Here is a 7,486-nt window from a genome sequence, read left to right as displayed (position 1 = left end):
TTTCTTCTAATCACTTGTTTTTGGCTCCTCCAAAAACCACCAAGAAGAAAACACCGTTGCTGCCCTTGTACCTCCTCTTAAATTCTCTCTTTTTCTCCTCCCTTCGGTGCTTCACGTTTTTGGCACACACAAATTCACCTTGTGCTTTGTTCCTTATATAGAAGCTTAACTCTCCTTTTACATGTTGGTCTAGGACTTCTACTATAAGTCAAACAAGGAGTCCAAATACACATAAGAGAAAGTCTCCAAAACCCACATGCAAATGAGCAAACCGGTTGAACCAAAAAACCTCTCCTACTTGAAGAAGGAGACAAATCATTGGGTCCCACCATGACTTTTAATTCAAGTCATACTTAACATAAAGTAGCATTCTCACTGGAATAGTTGACACGACTTCATCTTCTTCTTCGCTTCTATCGCATAATAGTAGCATGCGCCAGGGTGTCTCCTTTTATAAGCAATCAAATTGTGAGTTTTCCTTTTAGTGGGTACGTAGGAGAAGATTAGTGTAGAGAGAAGAGAAGCCGTGGGGAAGGTTTGGTTTGTGGAGAAGGAAGGTAAGATTGTGTAGAAAGAAAGCAAGCAACAATTAATATATAATTAATTAGAGGAAAAGGATGGATGGCGGATATATGAGTAAGAAAGAGAAGATTCGCGGTGGCATGCATGCATTTATATATATATATATATATATATATATATATATATATATATATAATTGTGTTGGGGAATTAGCATCATGCCACCGATCGACCCATCCTATATGTTAATGCTGTGACAAGCACTTTCACTCTATAATATATCGGAATAAAATTGTTCGACTTGCCTGTTCATAGCCACCATAGGTATCAAAGGAAGGAAATAAAGTGGAATAAACAACACTAGACCAAGAACGTGTATAAATGAATGAGCATTTAGTACCGGAGTTGAAGAGCAATAGCAAAGAGAGAGGAATAGAACAAGGGCGAAGAGCTGGCATCCAAGTAAATCATCAGGAGGGAGGAGGAAGAAAAGTATAAAGTTCGTTAGGAAAAAGGCTAGAGTGTTTGACAAAAAGAACGGAACTTCATATTGGTGTAGGGATGAATTAACTTCACTACTGCTAGCATTGAAGCGGGCAGTGCAGCTGAAGTACTGATTGGCACCGGTAGCGTTGATCGGATTTGGGGCTATGAAGTTGAATTGCTGATTGGCCCGGTAGCGTGGACTGGGGCTGTGCAGTTGAACTCACTGTATTGCTTATCTACAGGGCTTAGTGCTACTTGGTAGATGACCGTTTTCAGCAGTGCAACAACAACCAACAAGGCATTCCGCTTCTCCTCTGTTATAACTGTTTGCTGACGACGCATTTTTACGCCACACTTCTCAAGAGTTTGGATCAAATTTACACGACATTGTCGTAGCAGTACTATGAGAGGAAATTATAAGCAATATGCAACTAATGGAAGTCTATTGAAGCAATATCCAAGTGCAGTTAAACATCTGGCAGGACGTTTCCGTCGCATGAGCATATCACTGATCCGTTGGTTGTCCACCTTGGCCAAGATGTCAAATACTGTATCACCCTCTAAATTCTTGGCGTCTAAATCAACAAATCCTGTATCCAGTAACAACGACACTACCTGCAAGACGTAGACAAGTAGAGATACATAATTACTCATCCAAACACTCGCCCTAAGAACAAAAATAAAAACAACTATCACACGGCCGAAGGCTTAACTAAAAATTTTGAAGACAATTTTTGGAGATTGAATCCTTTGCGCAACATATACCAACTCTATAAAACTTGAGTGGAAATTAGGACTGCCTCGGTCTTGTTCCACAATTACCTACCTAAATTAATAGACAAATAACTGGATATTTTACCCACAAGTGTACGAGGTTAACATAGTGGTATAATGTGCAAATACAGAGTCATTCCCACGAGGACTGCTGAATCTTGTCTAAATTCAATTCCCAAAGTAAAATAAGACTAGAGATTGGATTTAAATTGATAATGATAAAAATGTAGGGCTTTGATATCCAACACTAATTATATTAAGCTAATATATCAATATGCCAATGTTTTGATCAAGTTATGTCTATCTAATGTTTGTCAACCTGAGGGCATGGGTATATACTCTTTAAGCTATAGATTTTCCTAAGCAATGAGTTAGGCATTGGTGTATACTCTAACTCTTTTCTTCTCTAAAGGATTTAGCATGGTGTATACTAAGTTGTTATTTAGAAAAGCATATATTCAGTGGAAATCGACAAACACATGAGGCCTTGGGAATTGGTGTATACTCCCGGTTCCCCATGTTGATTAACCCAAGAACCCGGTGTGGATTACTTTTGTTACTTATGTTAAACTCAGGACTCGGTCATCCAAATTGATTTAACTAAGTAGTCCATACCACATGCACATGTTGATCAGGCATACACATATGAGGAATTCATGAAACTAGGTATTAATTAAGTTAGATATCATAACAAGATCATCGCAAAGGCGCCAATATTGAATATTAACAAAACATAACTAGGGCTTCAATCTAACCCTACTAAATAAATTAGTTACACATAAAGTTGATGTTAAACATCTTCATAAAATAAAATAAAAGAACGGAAAAGAATAAACCCAAAACTTGAACTTGAAGAACTCCAATTCTTTTCCTTACGAAGCATACCTGCTCTAGAGGCTTAAGGGTCTATTTATAGGCTTTAGAAGTCATTGACAAACTAGTAAACCTAGAAATTTTGTAGGGTTTTAAAACCCAAATATGAAAAAATGACAATCTGGCCGCAACTTTGATGTGTCTCATGCGCACGAGTGCGATCGATCGCAACCCGTGTGCGCTCGATTGCAGGTCTGCGATCGAGCCTCTCCTGTTGCGCGCTCGAGCGCTCGTGGCCTGCTTCATGCTATGTCTTCTCTGGTACTGCACTCGATCGCAGGTAAACCTGTGATCGATCGCAGTGTCACGGGCTCCCACTTTTCTCATCTTCTCTCTTTGAGCTCAAATCTTCTCGATTTACTTCATTTTCTTCCAAAAGCCTACAAAAGTATGAAAAACATAAAAATGAATTAAAATGACCTAATTAACTAAAACCAAAGGATTAAAACATGTAAGTTAAGGGCTGAAAATATGAATATTTTAGCGCTTAACACACCCCCAAAAGTACATATTGCTAGTTTCTTAGCAATACAAAACTAACAACAAAAGTGAAAAATAGAGAACAGAATGATAAATCCATATTTCGTGGGATGTACGACTGCATTTAGCATATGTAACAAGCCTTTTAAACCTCTAAGAATTTTTTAGAGGACGAGTGAAGTCTCGTGAAGGTTTTCCATAAATGTTACCCACAAACATCATGCACAGTTCATGTTATCCCAAAACTTAAGTATCACTTCAAGATTATAATTTTTATTCATAAGCAGGCTTAAAAAGATGAACTCCATCTTCACAATGAATTGGAACCTCAAAGTGTAATTACTTACAAATGACATGCTAAAACATCACAAGTTTGTAAACAGTGTAAGGTAAATTAGCACAAAATTATGAGGCTTCCAAATTTTCCCAACAATGAAGCGTAAAGGATGTCCCGTGCGCTTTATTTTTATTTTTTACATCTTAATTGGAATCTTATGGGTTTGTCCACATTAACTAGCTTTTGTTTGGTTTTTTAAGTGTCTTTGTCGGCAAAAACTAAACTGCTATATAATTTATTATTGTATAATCTGTAAATTAAGTCTACATTGAGACCATACATAGTAGGTCAAATTGCGTTATATAAATTATCAATTACAAAGGACCCAATTGTGAGTAGTTCTCTTAATTAGGTTATAATGCAAATGTGGCTATCGATTTCTTTAGTTGTGACAATGATATCAATGTACTATAGTACAACCCATCAATGAAATCTTTTTTTCTTTCCTTAGTCTATTAGGTTACTTGTCTTTCTATAAGTAGATGTATCTGTATTCATTATCATAACATAAGAATCAATACAATGTAGTCTATTATGTGTTTCTGCTCTTCCTATTATTCTTCCGCTCTTCTATATCTCTCAATTATTCGAACATACTATCAAAGCATTTTAATATTTACGATGTCGTACTTCTCCACTACTGCTTGTGGGGGTTTTTGTTTTTTGTTGTTGTTGTTTTTATTTTATGGTTCTAGCCGTTTGGTTGAGGACGTGAATAATGCTTCTAACTTTCGGGTCGAGAGGGGAATAGTTTGGGTGTGAGTTTTTTGTTCATACCTGAGAAATGGCTTTTTGTGCTCCCAAAATGAGTCTGCGTTAGCAGATCTATTCTATAATCTGAAGATCGGGCTGTGATAACGGATGTTTGACGTCATAGATTGATTTTTCATTGTAAGATTTGTTATATTTTTTATTTTTTGATGTGTAATCTTTTAGCTTCGACTATAATATTGCAGAACTGTATGTTCTGTGATTATAAGAGCTTTTATGCTCTTGACCACTAAAATCAGATTAATTTTCCCTAAAAAAAAATAAAAAATTAATAACACTTTAATTTCCAACGTCCAACAACCAACTACTTCCTGACTGATTGTGGTTAATTCGTCCTAATTTGGAGCTTTGACAATACATGGCAACAAGGACCAAAAAGTCTTCATTTCACATTTGTCATTAATTCGTTCAGGCTCATTTATGTGGATGCAAATATCGGTGTTGAAATTAATAACACTTTTCACTGTTCAACAACCAACTAATTCGTGATCAATTCGTTCTAAATGCATGGCAACAAAGACCTCTCTCTCTCTCTCTCTCACACACACACACACACACACACATATATACCTCTCTCTCTCTCACACACACACACACACATATATATATTGCGCGCAAGACCAAAAAGTCTTCATTTCACATTTGGGATTACCAGTTTCTTTTTTAATTTCTAGTTTTTATTTATTTATATAACTTTAAGAATTTGTTTTAATTTTATGAAGAATATTTTTGTTATTAGGAAATATTAACAATTTTCTTAGTAGTTTATTAGAGACATTAACATAATTAGGGTGGTCCTAGAAGGAGATGCTCTCTAAGTGGTGCAGGCCCTCGAGAAAGATGAAAGGAGTTGATGTCAATATGGACATCTCACTACAAAAGGTTGAGATTTATTGACTAATTGTTAGTGACGTATCATTAGCAACATGTGTGGCGGGTCAAAAAATGGGGTGTCACTATTGAGACTTTAGTAATGTGTGAATTTTTGACACGTCACCCTTTGGTGACGTGTCAGATTTGACACATTACTAAAGTTTTAGTAATACGTCAAGTGACTCAAGTTTAACACGTTGCTAAAGTTTACAAAATTATTAAAAACAAAAATATATATATATATTTTTTCAAAGAATATCATAGAATATGATTTTCAAAAACCCAAACCCAGCAGCAAATCAAAATTTAATTGAAAAAAAAATATTAATTGAAAATTTTCAATTAAATGTACAAAAAAAAAAAAAAATTATTTACATGGAAGCAAAATTTTTCAAAAATTGCAATAGATCTATCAAAAGTTTTGAACTGGAATCTAGTTTTGAACACATACATAATTAAAATATCAATTTTCTCAAATTTCTCCTGCATCACTTAGGGTTTATAAAGGATAATTAAATATTGGAAAAAATATCCTTTGTTGAGGCATATATTGAAGAAGTGCATGAGGAGGCTGCAGAACAAGCTTTGAAAGAAGGAGTTTTCCCTATTGTCATTTGGTCTTTCCTTTTTGCAATGTTGTACTTTTTGTATTGAGTATGTGTCAAACAAACGGTAAATTTCTTTTGAGGAGCACTGAACGCTTACCAAATTTTAGACTGCTAAGGTTTCAATGTAAAAAATGTTATGGAGACATGAGACTTGATGGATAGAAGAGAAAATTATAAAATGCCAATTAGAAGTAGGTCGAGTAGTTATGCTCTTTTAAGAAAAATATAAAAACAAATTCATTCATGTCGACATTAATAGTTGATATATATACTAATGTGTTTGGTATAAAAGATATTTAATGCTTAACGGCTCTTGGTCTTGATCTCGATTATGGAGTGGCTAGGAAATAAACCAAAGAGAAAGTATTTCTATTAATTTAAGATTTATTTATTTTTTATGTGGATTTCAATGTCGGAAAGAGTCAGAAGGCTTTTCTTCTTTCGATTTAATAAGGCCCAACTAAGTAGAAAAAAAAGCCCCATTAATATTTGTCTTTAGCCCATTCAAACATAATAGTAGCACCATGGTCTCCTTTTGTAGGCAATCAAATGTGAGTTCTCCCTTGGTTTTGTTTTGTCAGAGTTACTGTCACACACTAGCTAATTCTGAAATTGTTGCAGAGTATTTCTATATTCCACCATATATTGGTTGCATTTGTCAAAAGAATAACTTTTATCACAACTAAGTGTTCCTATTATGAGTTCTTGTGAACGCTTTTATCACAATTTTTATAACTTTTATAAAAATTGTATTTTCCTAACAATCATATTAGTAGCCTCACTATTTTAATTAACAATTCACTTTATATATATAATTTTTTAAAATTATTTGTTTATATGTTCTCTAACTATTAAAGGAAGAGGGGAGGAATTAAATAAACCATTTTTCATTGTTGAGGCAAAAAAATAAAAGTACGTTTTCAAACAATTTCAACAAATTTCCAAAATAACCAAAGAAAATGTTGACGTACGTTTGATGCGGGTAATAACGGTCATATTTTAAACAACCATTTTTCATATTTTAACGGTCATAACGGTCATATTTTTTAAAATTTTTCTAACAATCAATTTTTTTTTTTTTGGTTGAAATATAGACAGTAATTTTAAATGGTAATGTGTCAAATTGACACGTAACCTAATAGTGACGTGTCAAATTGACATGTTACGCTTTTGGTAATGTGTCAGACTGACACGTTACCAAAGGGTAACGTGGCGATTTCACACGTTACCCTTTGGTAGCGTGTCGCAGGGTAACGTGGCATTTTCACACGTTACCACTAGGTGACGTGTCGATTTTAACATATCATCTAGTAGTAACGTGTCAATTTGACACGTCAAAAAAATAACACCATAATTGATTTTTTTTTTTAATTGTTGAATTAGTAATGTGTCAATACGTACACGTTACTTTTTTATTTGGTGATGTGTCAACTACTGCCATGTCACCAAATAGTGACGTGGCAAAAAATGGTAAACAGTGTACACGTCACTAATGCTGAATTTTTTTGTAGTGAAAGGTCCTGAGATCAAACCTTAATTTCATCAAATCACCTCCCATTTAAATTAAATATTTCACGTGTTGGGCCGAGTATTAGAGTAATAATTAAGTAATTAAATTTATATATTCCATCAGTATAGCAATATTGTACAGTTAATAATATGAAATGAAAAGACACAACCTCTTCTAGTCACTTAGTAACAATTTATAATAATTTATAATTTTTTGGTTTAAATGTTGTATAAATTTATTTACAATTACTTTT

The sequence above is a fragment of the Corylus avellana genome, chromosome 3 (genome assembly GCF_965113065.1).
Source record: "Corylus avellana chromosome 3, dhCorAvel1.hap1.2, whole genome shotgun sequence".
In the NCBI taxonomy this organism is placed as follows: Eukaryota; Viridiplantae; Streptophyta; class Magnoliopsida; order Fagales; family Betulaceae; genus Corylus; species Corylus avellana.
The sequence above is the reverse complement of the archived record's forward strand: the minus strand, read 5'-3'. Positions refer to the sequence as shown.